This window comes from Littorina saxatilis, linkage group LG14 (assembly GCF_037325665.1).
Source record: "Littorina saxatilis isolate snail1 linkage group LG14, US_GU_Lsax_2.0, whole genome shotgun sequence".
Lineage (NCBI taxonomy): Eukaryota > Metazoa > Mollusca > Gastropoda > Littorinimorpha > Littorinidae > Littorina > Littorina saxatilis.
The window spans coordinates 33,378,792-33,397,056 of NC_090258.1; the positions used below are offsets into that span (position 1 = coordinate 33,378,792).

The 18,265-nt window shown below is 42.1% G+C and overlaps 1 protein-coding gene across 2 annotated transcripts in view; it reads right to left on the reverse strand.

Moving 5' to 3' along the window:
• The window catches only part of LOC138947610 (membrane progestin receptor gamma-like), a 40,589-nt gene extending 23,648 nt beyond the window's left edge, over positions 1 to 16,941 (reverse strand). For both annotated transcript variants that reach the window (XR_011449729.1, XM_070319121.1), the window contains exon 1: positions 16,416 to 16,941. The gene's annotated coding sequence lies outside the window, so the exon portion shown is untranslated. The remainder of the gene's footprint in view (positions 1 to 16,415) is intronic.
• Positions 16,942 to 18,265: the final 1,324 nt, after the last annotated feature.

An 18,265-nucleotide genomic window follows, 5' to 3' on the forward strand; every position in this document is an offset into this window, starting at 1 on the left:
TGAGCGGGGGCGGTGAATTATTCACAAAATTACTTCTTTTTCGTTAAATCTGGACTGCTTTGTGTCGTAACGTTCACGGATTTTCACAAAGCACGGTCAGGCAGTGTACCGTAAATTGGCTTCTATTTCTCTTTTACTGGCTCTAACAGGGACTATCACATTAAAAGTGGTGACCTCTCTCACCATTCATCGCTAACACTGTCCATATCGACTGCAAAGGATTTCAATCACGTGAGAATCGAACCATCGATTCGTTGAGCGGACCTTTCCTCTCATAAAAAGCTTTGCTGGCAGGGAGTAGATTAATACACTATGATCTTTGATCCAAAACACAGAGGGGTCACTGTTCAGAAATGAACGGCGTCGTTGAGAAAAGAACCAACTGGAGACTATCAGGCGAGCGTTGTTTTTGAGCCACAACAGTAAGATCGTCAAGGCGCCCCCCCCCCTCCTCCCCCATTATCAATGCCCCCCTCTCTCTCTCCCTCTACAAAATAATCAAGTCCTCTCTCTCCACATGAACAAGGCATCTCTCTCTCCACCACAATAAACTTTAAACCTCCATAGCCTTAGTTAAAAAAAAAAAACTAAAAAAAACCCTGAACATTTCGGTTAACGATTCAGCGGAGCCTGCTCTGGTGACCACCTCTTAATAAAGACCACCTGCCCACAACAAACACCCAGCAAACATTACGCCCTCGGATCGTACGCGTTAATTCTCAACAGGCACTCCGTAGGATCCCGGGCGACTTACATGTATTTCTAATTCCCCTCTCCAGGGCGACCACCTGTCTACGGTGATCACTTTTGGTCAGTGCCCTTCGTGGTCGTTATAAACAGGTTCGACTGTATACGAACTACTCCCAAGAAAGGAATATGAGGCGTAGGACTTTGTGCCCAGTAAGTCATGACTAGAGATCATACACTGCACAGAGACGGGAAGGAATGTATGCATTTCCTGCGAGTTGTCATTGTATGACATCAAACAACTTCATTTCATCGTCTGGTGAAATCATCAGTATTACAATAGCACCTTTCAATAGCACATTTTCATGTTTGTGTAAAATAAAAATGGACATTTAAAGTTTTCTTAACTTATCTTATATTACCTCTTCGGTCATCATTGACTTGTCAAACACTGACTCTCTTTCTAGCGCATCGTATTCATATGTTGCTGTTCCCAAACTCAGAGGACAATAGGTTGGATATGAATCAGTTAAAAACATGAATAGGTCCAAATGTCCTGGAGACACACACACGCACACACACACGTTCTATGAGAAGAGTTCAAGATCAGACCTATCAACACTATCGGACGGTCGACCGGCCATGGATCAAAACAATTAATGCGTCAGATCGAAAAAGCATGCGGCAGTGACCGAAGACCGAGGCCTGAGAACATTAGTTCTAGGTTTCTTTTTAATCATCAACATATGGATACAAACTCCCCAAGAAACTAAAACAAGTCGCGTAAGGCGAAATTACTACATTTAGTCAAGCTGTCGAACTCACGGAATGAAACTGAACGCACTGTATTTTTTTCAGCAAGACAGTACAGCTTCGTCAATCCCCGCGAGAAGGAAATCGCTCACCTCCCACGTGCAAAACGCAGTGATATGCACACGCCAGAATAGCCCGGTAGCGTATTGTGCTAAAGCAGGAAAGAGCGCTTTTCTGTATTCGTGTTAACTTTCTGAGCTTGTTTTGAATACAACCTATCATATCTATATGTTATTGGAATGAATACCCGCTTCGCCGGGTAGCCGGCTTCGCCGGGAAGAAGTACTTAGAGCCGTACGCCGAACTATGGACCCGCCAAGCTTAGGTCCCTCCCAGATTCGTGGAATGGGAACAGCACGAAAATGATTCAGTGGCCATAATGCCATTCCTGACCATATCGAGTCCCATCCTTGTCGACGAATGTAACCGTGTTAATCACCTTTGGAGGCGAACGCCACTCAAACAGGACTGAGCAAGTTATGGCTTCTCAAAGGAAGGCCAGTACATAAAATTACACAAAAGCCGCCAGACCACATCACAAACAGAACTGAAGAATGCACAGGTGTTGCTTACATAGAGACACACACACTCACACACACACACACACAAACACAGAGAAGCCGTATCTATAGAGAGATAGATGACAGTGTATTTTTCGCGTGGCTATAAATTGATTCGACCTTTGCACTTTTACAGTGAGGATAATTTACGGGTCCAATTTACGTTCTGTACACTGCGTTGACCTTCTAAAAATAGGTAACAGTAACAGAACGCCGGGAATATCCGAAGACGCTCAGCGCAGTGGACAGCGCAGTGTAGTAACTTACAACTGAACGGGAAAGCCACACGAAGGAAGGGAGATAAACGCCAAACACTGGAGAAGATAAGGAAGAGTTACTTATAATGGTGAAATGAACACAAAAACGAAAATGAGTTCAGCGCTGCGCGCTGAGAGCACGTGTTGAAATATCTCATCGATGATATTGTGTCCGGGGTGTAGCTGAATACGGTGTCCAAATTTGAAAAAGATCCACCGAGAACTTTGGCGTTGTGATGTGGTGTAGCGGCTATGGTGTGTCGGTATGGGGGCCCGGGTAAGCTGAGGTGGAACCAAAATAGCTGAGGTGGAACCAAAATCGGTTCCGCGCTGCGCGCTGAGAGCACGTGTTGAAATATCGACCAGGTTGTGTCGTGTCCCGGGTCTACTTGAATATGCCCACCAAATTTGAAGCAGATCCATCGAGAACTTTGGCCGTGCATCGCGCACAGACACACAGACAGATACACAGACACACAGACACTAGTCGTATATATATATAGATTGGAATCAGGAAACGATAAAGAATAAGATGAAGTCATTTTTGGGTCGATTTCTTAAATTTTAATCGTAAGACTAATTATTCTATTTTCGTTAATTGTGATCACATTTTAAGAGTAAACATGACATATGTCATATATTTTTAGATTTAGAATGTCATGAAGAATACGATGCAATCAATTTTAAATCTGTTTGCGAAAAATCGATTTTAATGACAACTTTAATGAGCAAACTCATTAATTAATTTGTAAGCCTCGGCTCCAAGCTGAAATGCAACACCAAAGTCCGGGCGTCGTCGAAGAATACTTGACCAAAATTTCAACCAATTTGGTTTAAAAATGAGAGCGTGACAGTGCCGCCTCAACTTTCACGAAAAGCCGGATATGACGTCATCAAAGACATTTATCCAAAAAATGAAAAAAACGTCTGGGGATATCATACCCAGAGTTCTAAATCGCTCTACACACACACACACACACACCACACCCTCGTCTCGATTCCCCCCTCTACGTTAAAACATTTAGTCAAAACTTGACTAAATGTAAAAAAACAAGTCGCGAAAGGCGAAAATACAATATTTAGTCAAGCTCAGTCGAACTCACAGAATGAAACTGAACGCATTGCATTTTTTCCGCAAGACCCTACACTCGTAGCATCGTCTGTCCACCGCTCGTGGCAAAGGCAGTGAAATTAACAATCCAGAAAAGCGCGGGAGCGGTTGCGCTGAGGAGGATAGCACGCTTGTCTATATCTCTATTCTTTTTAACTCTCTGAACGTGTTTTTAATCCAAACATATCATATATATATGTTTTTGGAATCAGGAATGGACAAGGAATAAGATGAAATTGTTTTTAAATCGATTTCGGACATTTAATTTTAATCATAATTTTTATATTTTTAATTTTCAGAGCTTGTTTTGAATACGAATATAACATATTTATATCTTTTTGGAATAAGAAAATGATGAAGAATACGGATCGTTTATAACAAAAATTTAATTACAATTTTCAGATTTTTAATGACCAAAGTCATTACTTAATTTTTAAGCCTCCACGCTGAAATGCAATACCAAAGTCCGGCCTTCGTCGAAGATTGCTTGGCCAAAATTTCAATCAATTTTATTGAAAAATGAGGGTGTGACAGTGCCGTCTCAACTTTTACAAAATGCCGGATATGACGTCATCAAAGACATTTATCAAAAAAATGAAAAAAACGTCTGGGGATATCATACCCAGGAACTCTCATGAAAAATGTCATGAAGATCGGTCCAGTAGTTTACTCTGAATCGCTCTACACACACAGACACACACACACACGTACACACATACACCACGACCCGCGTCTCGATTCCCTCCTCTATGTTAAAACATTTAGTCAAAACTTGACTAAATGTAACAAACCCACACCACCACTACATAATTATATTACCACAACACCCTACAATTCCTCAGAAATCAAAATCACTTGCATTCCACGAAACTCAAACATAAACTACCACTCACTGACACTGTACCCGTTCTCGGCCCTCACCACCACACACACAACTGTCAGAAATCAAAACCACAAGTTTGCATTCCACAAAACACAAACTTTAACACACACCACAACATCCTTCCGTCATCCACACCCCCCCCCCCCCCCCCCCCCCCAGACATCAATCTATTTCTAATATCTCGAGATAAGTTCGTGTTTGGGCACAACTCCTAATCCTACAGAGTCACTTTCAACAGATTCCACAAAACTTAAACACAGCACCATTAAATCCCATCAGAAATCAATCTACTTCTAATCTCTGGAGATAAGTTTGTGAATGGGCAAGAACAACTCCTACAAAATCACTTCCATTCCACAAAAATACACAATAAACACACACCACGAGTAAATCCATCACAGCCCCAAAACTCTAAGAAATCAATTTATAGATCTCTATACGTTTCTGTTTTCGGCTCACCTGTTCGAGAGAAAAAACAACACCTTCGCCTGGTTAGCTTCGCCGACAAACATTCTTTAATCCGTTTCCCCCTTTCTGCACAAGCTCTCGAGGTGACTGGGGTAAACTTGGGACCCTGCCAGATCCCCTTTAATTGATGAACTTGAATATATAGTGCACGCTCCATTGCTGACTGAGGCTGGGGGGATTCGACTGGACCTGCTTTAGACTACTATTTCGTCTTCATTACTCCCCCACCCCCCCCCCCCCCCCCCCCAACGAACCTACCTGCTCAGTGCATGACCATTGCTCATCTTCTGCCTCACTTTGTTTTCAGTTTTAAATGAATACTTTCTTCAATTAAGACCCGTTTCAAACACCAACCATGTTGAACACGTTCATGCTTCATGTGAGGTTTTTTCAGTTGTAACTTCTTTTTTATATTTAGTCAAGTTTTGACTAAATATTTTAACATCGAGGGGGAATCGAAACGAGGGTCGTGGTGTATGTGCGTGTGTGTGTGTGTCTGTGTGTCTGTGTGTGTGTGTGTGTAGAGCGATTCAGACTAAACTACTGGGCCGATCTTTATGAAATTTGACATGAGAGTTCCTGGGTATGAAATCCCCATACGTTTTTTTCATTTTTTTGATAAATGTCTTTGATGACGTCATATCCGGCTTTTCGTGAAAGTTGAGGCGGCACTGTCACGCCCTCATTTTTTAACCAAATTGGTTGAAATTTTGGTCAAGTAATCTTCGACGAAGCCCGGGGTTCGGTATTGCATTTCAGCTTGGTGGCTTAAAAATTAATTAATGACTTTGGTCATTAAAAATCTGAAAATTGTAAAAAAAAAATAAAAATTTATAAAACGATCCAAATTTACGTTTATCTTATTCTCCATCATTTGCTGATTCCAAAAACATATAAATATGTTATATTCGGATTAAAAACAAGCTCTGAAAATTAAATATATAAAAATTATTATCAAATTTTTTTTTTCGAAATCAATTTAAAAACACTTTCATCTTATTCCTTGTCGGTTCCTGATTCCAAAAATATATGGATATGATATGTTTGGATTAAAAACACGCTCAGAAAGTTAAAACAAAGAGAGGTACAGAAAAGCGTGCTATCCTTCTTAGCGCAACTACTACCCCGCTCTTCTTGTCAATTTCACTGCCTTTGCCATGAGCGGTGGACTGACGATGCTACGAGTCAGTTTCATTCTGTGAGTTCGACAGCTACTTGACTAAATATTGTATTTTCGCCTTACGCGACTTGTTTTAATGTCGATTACTTGTTAGTTGTTTCCAGAGATTGCGTTTAGTTGGCGCACGGTTGTGTACGGTATGGAAGCTAAGGCGTTTCTCTCTCTCTCTCTCTCTCTCCCTCTCTCTCTCTCTCTCTCTCTCTCTCTCTCTCTCCCTCTCTCTCCCCCCCCTCTCCCTCTCTCTCTCTCTCTCTCTCTCTCTCTCTCTCTCTCTCTCTCTCCCTCTCTCTCTCTCTCTCTCTCTCATTGCGACGCAAATCTGAGTTACGACTGGTAGTTCTGTCCATCACTGATCTTCCATCTGCAGGTAAACGCCTCTTTACAGTTCTCGACAAAATGATCTGGGTCGGTATGCAAGAGTCGAGTTGAGAGTCTTTAGTTTCAGGATAAACTGCAATGACTGGGGGTACACTGCAATGACTGGGGGTACACTGCAATGACTGGGGGTACACTGCAATGACTGGGGGTACACTGCGATGACTGGGGGTACACTGCAATGACTGGGGGTACACCGCAATGACTGGGGGTACACTGCAATGACTGGGGGTACACTGCAATGACTGGGGGCACACTGCAATGACTGGGGGTACACTGCAATGACTGGGGGTACACTGCAATGACTGGGGGTACACTGCAATGACTGGGGGTACACTGCAATGACTGGGGGTACACTGCAATGACTGGGGGTACACTGCAATGACTGGGGATACACTGCAATGACTGGGGGTACACTGCAATGACTGGGGGTACACTGCAATGACTGGGGGTACACTGCAATGACTGGGGATACACTGCAATGACTGGGGGTACACTGCAATGACTGGGGGTACACTGCAATGACTGGGGGTACACTGCAATGACTGGGGGTACACTGCAATGACTGGGGGCACACTGCAATGACTGGGGGTACACTGCAATGACTGGGGGTACAGGCTATCCCGGGTTTAAATCTCAAACCCCGACTCTTGCATACCGGTGTGCCGTGAAATGGAAAACGTGAAGAATGCCATTCAATTCACTCCCACCTGTGCAGTAAGGGAATTTATCCTGTCGTCAGCTTAGGTTAGGCCTAAAAAAAATAGGTGTGGTTACGGTAACATAGCCCCAAAAAATAGGGTAGGAAGGTAGGCAATCACCTTTTTTTTTTTTTACTTTTTTTTTTCTAATGTGTACAAATTAAACCTACTTGTCACTTGACAGGGAAATAAGTGTGCGACTCAGGCGATTTCGCTTTCATTGCGTTTTCTGCACTCGTTTCTTTTTTTTTTCTTTTTTTGTTGACAAATGAAATAAAAAGTTATAGGGTCGGCCCCTAAAAATAGGGTAGGTCGGGTTACCGTAACCACACCTATTTTTTTTTTTTAGGCCTTAGGTTAGAAATCTCTTCTCTGGATTGAGACTGTTGAAAGGTTCAAACCTGGGCTGCATATGCACAATGGCCCTTTTCACACCTCCCCAATGTAAGACTTATCCCGTCTTCAGACCTTGCCTTTTCAGCTTTTTCTGTTCATAGCCTAGAGCTGTACATTTACCTCAATTTTAAGCCTTTTTTTCTTCTTTTTTTCTTAGAACCGGTCGACTTATTTAGATTTTTGGAAGTTGTATAGAAGGGAGGTTTTACTATACGTTCCTATTGCTGTCCTCCAACTGAAATGGATTATGGAAGCATTGCACAGGCCTACAATTCTGTACGGATTGTGTCTAAAGAGAAAAGGATCTTAAAGGTTTGGTCCACAAATGCTGCAGCTTACCCTCGCTGTGACACTATACAGCCGCGGACTCAAAGGAAGGCATTTCCTGACTTCGAAGGGAGACGCCTAACGGTACCATAATTGGGGGTGGTCTGGTTTCTTTTACGTGTCTGCCAAGGTGCTGCGCTGGGGTAAAACCATACCGCTTATCAGTAAACAATGAAGATAAGATGTTCCTTTCCCCCTTTCACTGACTCGTGCACACTACCCCCATGCAAATAGTCAGGATGATACCTCAATGTGAGCACGCTGACACAGAAATACACCTTTCACTGTTTCAGCCTTACAAGTTGGTTATTGCGCTGGTCCTTTAGGTACCGCGAAACAGCGTGAAAATCTGAATTCTCATCCAGTCGTGACTTGTAACCCATGTAGAATTCTTCATTTCTGAGTGTTTTTTGTTGTTAAAAAGTCTGTTAATTCACAGCACATTAACTCTGTTTCAGATGTTGCTATGCAGAGAAAAATCCCAAATTATTTGAAGAAAAGTTACTAAGTTTTTAGATTTCGTTTCGCTGAGGGTTGTGTTTCTTTTCTGATACTTCGTTGAGGCAGTATTTTCAGCAAAATGATATGTTGACGTATTTTTAATTTCATAAAGATGCTATAGCCTAAACATGGTTTAGGGCATACGCTCATTTTGTTGGTGGATGTTTTGCTAGCAGTGGAACTTGACCACGCTACCACCCGTCCCCCTCATTGTGTTATATGGTCTTAATTCCAACATTCCCATGAGTTTTGTGCTCTAAAACCCATGCGAAATTGTTGCGCAGAGGACGAAGTTATTTTTATTGTGTAGGCCCTATTTCGTTTGTTGACATGTTCCTTCTTGGGACTCAGTTAGCCTATATACACCAAGCCAGCAGACATGAGAACTAAGTGAAGTCTGCTTCCTTCCTTGTTCAGAATGACCCAAAAAAATGCAACACTCAAAAATGCTTATAAATTCTACATCTGTTAACCGAATCACTTCATATTTTGGGGACATACATTTCAGCCAATGCATGACCCTTCCACAAAATGAGAGTTTGATATTTCAAAGGGTCTGACTTTAGTGCAATTTTAAAAAAAGTTGCCAAATTCGGGGATCGACTCAATAGTACGATGTTTAAAATTGAGCGGTAGCCAAACTAACCAAAAACTAACTAAAAGGCAAGGAAAGTGGAGCAATCTGGTGCAATCTGAACAAAGAAACTTCCCTTTATACACCTTCCAACAAGTAAATTTAAGAAGACAATTTTGGATAAAAACAAGGACAATTGACTGATCTGGTGCAACATGAGCCAACAAATTACCCAACTACTTTCCAAAACCGTCACTTAGATAAAGGCTTGCTCAAGCAAAATGAAGCAATCTGATGCAATCTGAGCCATCAGTTTTTCTTTATTTTCTCATTTATTTATTTATTCTTTTTATTTTGTTCGCTCTTTTTTGTTTTTAGGCAAGAGGGAGGGGGGGTCCGGAAACCCCGGAAACCCCCACCGGACCCGCCCCTGGCCTATAAATCAACCCATACGTGGAATGCAATCAGTGTTTTTCGTATGTTTTGCAGAAGTGAGGCAGCTGGTATTATCTGATCGACACTTCTAAACCGGTGCGACCAGCGAAACGAAATTCTTCTGTCCTCTTAACCGCTGTACTGGCGACACATGGTGTTCCCCCGCCGAGTGTCTTTTGCAACCACGAAAATGCCAACCATATGAATGTGGTAGCCCTTCTTAAAGTCTCTATTAACTGAGGGCCCCAAAGGGTTTAAAATCGTGATCGTGATTGGCGTTTTTTGACCTTTCTGTGACCGTGATTGCCGAAATTTCCATTTCTGTGATGGGACTTTGCCCGTGATCCGTGATGACAAAAAAATCAAGTCTCGTGATCGTGATCGTCATTTGTTTTCGTGATCGTGATGGGCATTATTGCAAAGCATTTTATTTTCAACGTACATTTTTCACAGTTGTATCACTCTATGATCCTCTATTCGTCAAGGTGTTTGTGATCGTGAAAACAAAAATCAAGGTAACTGTGATCGTGAAAGCTAAAATGTCCCTTCCCGTGATCGTGAAGATACCCCCCCTTTGGGGCCCTCATTAACTGATTTGCGACTGACCAATCAATTTGTTGTTCAAAGCATCTACGATGTGGGCTTTTTTTTAATAAAATTATTAATCAACACAACCCTCTTTGTGAGAATAATTGACAGATATTAGTCTGGGTGAGTCGCATTGAAAATGAATCTTTGCCTGTTGTCAACAATTTTGAATTTCACACGAAAATCACGTTTTTACGCTTATGTCAATAAAAAAAAATAGCAGCGAGACAGGTCAAGAAAATTACAAGTTTTTCGTTTTTCGTAACATTCTTTCTGCCTGTACCGCGCTATTCAATCAAAAAGATTCCACCCCGACACTGGCCGGAAAAATCAAAAGGCAAGCAGTCTCTGAGGCAAGGCAGAGCGACACTACATCCACTCCTCTCTAATGCGCCTTTAGTATAAACATCCCCCCCCCCCCCCCCCCATTCCGCAACTCTAAACCACCACCGTTCACCCTCACAGCTGACATCTCTTATCACCTTCTCCGCACCTAGGGCACACTATCAACATTCCCCCTCCCTTCGCTCTTTCCACCACCATCCGCCCTACCCACTGGTCTCTGGACTATATAATTATGTGTGGGGGAGACTGTCTATGGGTATGGGAGAGAGAGAGAGAGAGAGAGAGAGAGAGAGAGGGAGAGAGAGAGAGGGAGAGAGAGAGAGAGGGAGAGATTGTGTCTACGTGTGTGTGTGTGTGTGTGTGTGTGTGTGTGTGTGTGTGTGTGTGTGACTATGTGTGTGTGTCAGTGTGTGAGATTGTGTCTACGTCTGTGTGTGTGTGCGTGTGTGTGCGTGTGTGCATGTGTGTGCAATGATCGCATGTGTGGACAAAGACTTTCAATTTCACAAGGAAACAGGAAGAAGTGTACACAAACCGAAGTATCATGTTTAGACTCCCACATTGGAAACCAGGAAGAAATGCAACGTTAAAGTGTTAAAAGACTCTCTCTGATGTATAGAGACTGAGAGAGTGAAAGCAGCTTCTACCCTCTTTGGTGAAAGACTATAAAGAGCACTGAGCGCGGCTTGTTCCTTTGCAGAGGGAGGGGGGGGGGGGGGGGGGGGGCTTAGCATACCAGTGTTAAAAGAAGAGAGAGTCTACAGACTGTAGACACAACAGCAGCTCCATCCTAGAATTAATAGCAGACATTTTAGTGCCAGACCTGTAGTCAAGCAGCGCTGGACTAATACAGGCATGAGACCAAGGGTAGGGCGGATGGTGGCGAGAGAGGTGAAGGGACGGGGAATGTTTACAGTGCCGTGAGCCGGGCTGTGAGCAGTGCCCGCCAGTGTTTAGCTCAGGCACCGTCGGGGCAGACGCGTCTTAGTTCTATGCAGGAAAATGCAGCGCGCTATTCTGGCCATTAGGCCAACTGTCGTCCTCATCTCTAAGGCAGGCTGATACCAAGAGGTGTAAGTTACGCCCGCCTTCAGGCTCAGACATTTTCAAACGCTCGACTCAAGACTAAATAAGTATTGTGTCCTCCAACAACAGCTCCTCTAATTACCCTGTGCTGTGCCTGGTTATTGATTTTCCCTGTCTGCCTCCTTGATTGCAGATCACAGATTGCTAAGCCTAAGGCCAACAACAACAAAATGATGGTTTAGGGTAAGGTGACCAAAAATATTCGGGTCGGTAGGTAGGCTTTAAAAAAAATAAACATAACATTTTTGTTGACTTCATAATAATATGAAAACATCACAAACACCATTTTGTCTCAAGCTTTTGAATTGTATTGAACGTTTATATTAGTTGTAACACAGTTTAATAGTAAGAGTGACAAGATGTGCCAAAAGTTTTTTTGTTTGGGTTACCTTATTAAATCCAACATATTTTTGTGTGTGGCCTAACTGTGTGTTACACGACACTTGATATTGACGAAGTTCTCAAATGTCGTATATATATCTGGCTGTCTGTGAAGGGATACTTAATTCTCTCTCTATCTCTGCTAAGAGATTTTAACAAATCTCGAAGAAAGTCTCTGCTGACTTTCAATTGTTTCTTTCACAATTTCTGATGTTTTATATATATATATATATATATATATATATATATATATATATAACAAAATCAAGGAAAAGAAAAGCCAAACAAAGAATGTCAAGTGGCAGCCCAAATTTTCGACCTGTTGCCAGGCCTTCCTCAGGGGCGTGTAATTCTGCGAGACGCCAATTCATGCATCAATTACTAAGCAACACAATACCATGGTTATTTTAGTTACGAATCACAAAGCAAATATTTCAAAAATAAAATTTACATTCAAGCTTAGATCTACTTTCGTTTTGATTGTAATCAAAACAAATGTACACGTGCGAATTCCAAAGTTATTACGTCAAAGGTATACGTATCTTGTAGTGACGTATTCGTCGCTGATGACGTAATTTCAAAGTTCGAACAAAATGGATACTTATTCTTGGGCCGTGAACAGGCAAAAGTATCATTCTGATGTCTCTTCAATTAAATGCGTAAGTACTTTAACACATTTGTTTATGCCAAAGGTTTGCATAAAGATACAACACTTAACCCTTCGGACAGAATACATAAACAATATGTATCTCAACTATATGAATTCGAAGATCAATAGAGAAGATACACTAAGATTTAGACATCTTCATGATCATGAACTTTTGATAACATTCCGACAAAACATTCTTCGACGACAAATTTTTACTCTCTCTCTCTCTCTCTCTCTCTCTCTCTCTCTCTCTCTCTCTCTCTCTCTCTCTCTCTTTCTCTCTATAACTCTCTCTTTCTCTCTATAACTCTCTCTCTCACACACACATATACACACACACACACGAACACACAGACGCACACACACACACACACACACACACACACACTCACACACACACATTGCATGGTCTAAACGAAAGCTGTAATAGAGTGTTTACGGATCAGAATTGAGTCCACTCGGCACCAAAGTTTTTAATTTTGCAATCCAGAAAGACTCTCTTTTCCACCTCTCATCCCGGGTCGAACAAAAGACTCTTTCGATCACAATGCACTCCATATCACCGAGAGAATGGTCAGGCTGGTTGAAGTGCACTGTGAGAAGAGTACCTGTGTTCTTCCCAATGTGTGAGCGGTGGAGATAGAACCTTTCTCTGAGACTGTTTTGAGTCTGCCCCACGTACTGGGCACTGTGGCATTTTTTACACGAAATGAGATAGATAATGTTTTTGGTGTCACAAGAGAAGTGTTCTCTGAGAGTGAAAGTTTCACCTGTTTTACATGAATTGAATGTGGTGGACTCAATCAAGTGTTTTTCACAGATGACACATTTTTTACGCTCACACCTGAAACACCCAGGGTTGTTGTCGTGTTTAGGAGGAAGAACTGTCGGCATTAGGATATTGCGTATGCTCTTACAGTTTCTCTCCCCACAAATGGGCGTTTCAGGCAGAACGTTTTTCATGTGTTCACTCTCGCTGATCAAGCTTTCCTGCAAACCATGCAACCACTGGCCGAGAGGAGGGTTGAGTGGGTTATGATTGATGACGAAAGGGACTCTGTTTGTGGGAGTTTTTTTGCGATATGAAAGAGTCTCCTTTCTGATTTTAGCTGTAGCTTTCCTCCTGCCATCTTTAACAGTCTTTTTGCTGTACCCCCTGGCAAAAAACTGTCTCTCCATCTCATCGCACCTTTGTTGAAATTGCTCCTCTTCTGAGCAGAGTCTTCTGAGTCTCAGAAATTGTGAGTATGGCAAATTTCTTTTTACATGAGCTGGGTGACACGAGTTTTGGCACAGGTAGGCATGGCTGTCGGTAGGTTTAGAGTACAGGTCAGTCTGAAGGTATCCATCCTTCAGACTGACTGAAATGTCTAGAAAGGAGACTCTTTCTAACGATGAGTGGTGAGTGAATTTGATGGTAGGATGAAGGGAGTTGATGTGTTTTAGGAATGTGTCTAGGTCATCATCTGTTCCTGTCCAAAGCATAAAGATGTCATCAATGTATCTTCTCCATAGTTCAGAGTTAACAGGTACTGGACTTTGTTGGAATAGTTTTCTTTCCAGTGCGGCCATGAACAGGTTAGCCACAGATGGTGCCATTGGTGTCCCCATCGCTGTTCCGTGAATCTGTTGGTACACTTCTTCCTCAAATGTGAAGACATTGTTAGTTAGTACGTGATCAGCAACTTTCACAATAGTCTCTGTTGGTGGCCGATCACCCTGTGGTCTGGAATCTAGCTCTTCCTTGATAGCTGTCTTCATGTCCGAGTGAGGAATGTTAGTATACAATCCAACAACATCAACCGTGACTAGTTTAGTGTTTTCCGGAAAGGGTCCGTGCTGGTTATTCCACTGGTCTATAGTGTTCAACATGTCTGTGGTGTCCTGGATGTAGCTAGGGACGCTTTTCACACAATCTTGCAACCAGTGGTCAACCAACTTTGATAGCTTTTCTGTTGGTCCGTTCACACCGCTCACTATTGGCCTACCCGGAGTGTTCGTAAGGGACTTATGAATTTTGGGTAAAGTATAGAAGCGGTGACATTGCACATTGTTTTCATCGGTTACTGCCCAGTCTTTTGTCGTTTTATCAATGTCCCCCTTATCATAGAGGTCTGCAACAATAGCATTAGAAGTTTGAACAATGTGAGAGGTAGTGTCCTTGGTTAGTTTAGTGTAATGGAGAGGGTTGTTCAACTGTGTTTTAGCTTCTTGGATGTATTTTTCGCAGTTCTGCACTACTACTGCTCCTCCTTTGTCTGCTTTGCTAATTCTTATTTCTCTCTCTTTGACCTTTTGTTTCAGTTCTTTCATTGCTGTTCTCTGGTCTTTAGTCATGTTGTCCTTTGTAGGGTTAGGTTTAGAATCTTTGTAGTTCTGAAGTTTACATTGCACACTTTGGCAGTACGTTTCGAGTGTGATGTCTCTACCAGTCTACTATATATATAGTTGTGTTCTTTTATTCTACGTGGCCCGTCTTCACAGCAGCAGACAAAAACTTGTCAAATTGAGTTCGAGGATTTATTCGGCCTAAAAAAAAAATAGGTGTGGTTACGGTAACCCGACCTACCCTATTTTTAGGGGCCGATCCTATAACTTTTTATTACATTTGTCAAACAAAACAACAACAAAAAACAAAAAAACAAAAAAAACGCAATGAAAGCGAAAGCGCCCGTGTCGCACACTTATTTCCCTGTCAAGTAGGTTTAATTTGTACACATTAGAAAAAAAAGTTAAAAAAAAAAAAAAAGTGATTGCCTACCTACCTACCCTATTTTTTTTGGCTATGTTACCGTAACCACACCTATTTTTTTTTTTGGCCTTAAGCATTCCATACATACAACTGCACATCGTAGCCGGCAGAACTCAAAGTAGAAGCCTTTTAACATACAAATCGCGCTGACCTATATATAGTAAATACTCAATCTTGAGAATATTCCAGACCGAACATGATACAACTAAAATTAGATGTACTGTCCATGGACTAGAATAGTGACATTCTCTGTGACGTACATCAAAAATGCCGACGCACTTATCCGAGCGAACGCCACGAACCCACGACTCAAAACAACGTGGTAAACAACTTGTTTTGACAGACTAGAAAGTTCACCTGCATTCTCGTCCAAACAACAAATAAATATAATATCGGTACTTTCCCACAAAGTACAAATAAGTCAACTACATGCAACACACAAAACTGAACCAAAGTTCAGCAACGGCAGCGTTTCCTAAGAGGCGACTAACAGATTCTGTTTCTCCTTTTACCCTTGTTAAGTGTTTCTTGTATAGAATAAAGTCAATGTTTGTAAAGATTTTAGTCAAGCAGTATGTAAGAAATGTTAAGTCCTTTGTACTGGAAACTTGCAATCTCCCAGTAAGGTAATACATTGTATACTACGTTGCAAGCCCCTGGAGCAAATTTTTGATTAGTGCTTTTGTGAACAATTGACAAGTGGCTCTATCCCATCTCCCCCTTTTCTTCAGTGGTGATTACTTTTGCTTTGCCTCTGTTCAACCTTTCTCTAAGTCTAACTGTCTAATTTGACCCAAGTCTTTATCTTTCCTGTCACTCATAAATAAACTGCCATCCTTGCAAACTGCATGTTACTCAGTATTGGCTGTGAAAAATGAATAAAACACAATTGCAATTTAAATATGTTCAAATGAAGTTTTAGGCACAATTGCCCCCCCCCCCCCCCCCCCCCCCACTTTTGCACTGTCACGGTCTCAGTTTGTGTAACAGCATGATGAGTTAACAAGTCTCAGTTTACACAAGCACCGTGGCCCTGAGCTTTGCAAGCGTGATCAATACATTCAGTGTTTCGTACTTATGCAACAGGTAATCCCAACCAATACATCAACACTGTCTTGTGTCACGCAGACAGCTCGAATGCTCTATTCAGCTACCGGTGATCACCGGCCATAAAACAAGGTCACGAGTCAATCCCACTGCGCTATCGATAAACGTAAGGCCGGTAAACTGCCTCCATTTATACCGCAAAACCAGACTAAAAACATCATGTTAGCAAAATCAAACATCCGGTAAAATATCGACTTGCTTAAAACTTTCACACACTGACAGAAAACTTCGAGCCTTACCTGTGAGTGCGCTCTCGTGAAACTGTCGTCTGCAACAAAACACGGAACAGACGTCTGTATGGACGGAGCGCTTTCAAATGATATCGCACTGATCATACACACACAAACGCGTATAATATCTCCTGTGATTTTCACTCGATGACTGACAAGCGTGCACTCAGTTGTTGATTCATAAAGCCGAAGCAACGCTAGACTGCAGAAGTCAACTGGTCTCGGCTACCTGCCTGTTCACTCAAGCAACACTAAACCTAAAAAACTTGACTAAATGTAAAAAAGCAGACGATCGAATTCCTCTGACCGCATGGAAGATCCGATGAAGAGACAACCCGCATAGGCTACTGGTTACTCAACAAAAACACAGTCCTCGCTTGTGTATAGCCTACAGTTCGTCTTGTCCTACAGTTCGAATGTATGGTGACACGCCACAGTTCGCCCACTCACTCAAATATTTGGCTGTCTCCAAGCTCCCCCCTCGGTACATCCTCATTGACGAACATCAGCGCAAAACGTGCTCGCTTGACTTCGAAGTGCGGGAAACGGCGCCCGCATGTTCCGATAGATTCTGTTCACCTATGAAATTATGTGACTATCCACGTGTACTCTTCGGAGGCGCAGTTGTTTGGTTAGTTAGTTAGTTAGTTATAGTTAATTATAGTTATTTAGTTAGTTTACAAGCCGGTAATTTGACATCTAATACAGTAACGTGCTGAAATATTGATTATAGATATAAACGTACCTAATCTGGTTACTGGTGTGTTTTATTTTTATTTTTATCCGTATTACAATATTATTCATTGCATATATTTTAACATTGCTTTTCCACAGTTTTCACAGTTGTTCCACTACCGAGTTTCACAGCTTATCTGGACAAAAATACTAAGATACCGTCATTTCCTTTTCAATACTTTCTTGTCCAATCGCTTGGCAATTATGTCCTCCACATAGAAAGCTAGCAGCAAGAGAGTCAGTTGTGCTACCCGGCAAGAGTGTGTGGGGCTTTAGGTGTAATGAGCCACCTGCACTTACGGCAGAATGACGGAGGTCTTTTCGTTTTTTCTTCCGGACAAAAACAATGCTGCTGCACTCTTTTATTCCTTGGAAAAATACGAAAATGCAGCACACACACACAAAAATAGCAATAATTCGGCAGAAAAAAGTTTTTACTGTATCACCATCAGCAAACAATATGATAGTAATATTTGGCCACATGCGGGTATAACAGTGTCAATTCAATGAAGGAATTGTGTCTGTGAGGATACTGAAACCGGAGTTTATATACATTTATAAAGGTCTGTGTGTAGGCTACTTCATGTGAGGACAGTGTTTCACGAAATAACAAATACACACCCCAACATCGTGGAGTGATTTCTTACTTGTAAAATGTCACTGTGGACAGAGAGGGTGTGAGTGTTCCTGTTTGATATTTGGTCCTCACCTCTGAAATTAATGCGCCTTTGCCAAAACTGATCAGGTAGCCTTGCATGAGCAATGCTTCCAATTTCCTTGCAGCATGCGATTCATCCATCCTACTTATTTTGTTATCACACGCCTTTCCTGCAGCTGCTGTTAGTGAACTTTGCCGTCTCTGCCGCTTCAGCGGTGGGTGTGTAAACATTCACGAGTTTGCCCCACCCATCTCCTCTTCAACCCCCCCCCCCCCCCCGACACACACTGTGACACACACACGACACACACACACGCACACACACACACACACAAACACACACACACACACACACACACACACACACACATAAACACGGCACACACACACATACACACACTGATACGCACATCTGCATCACTTAGCTCCTCCAGTTAACATTTGCAGATGCGCTGACAGGAGTTTT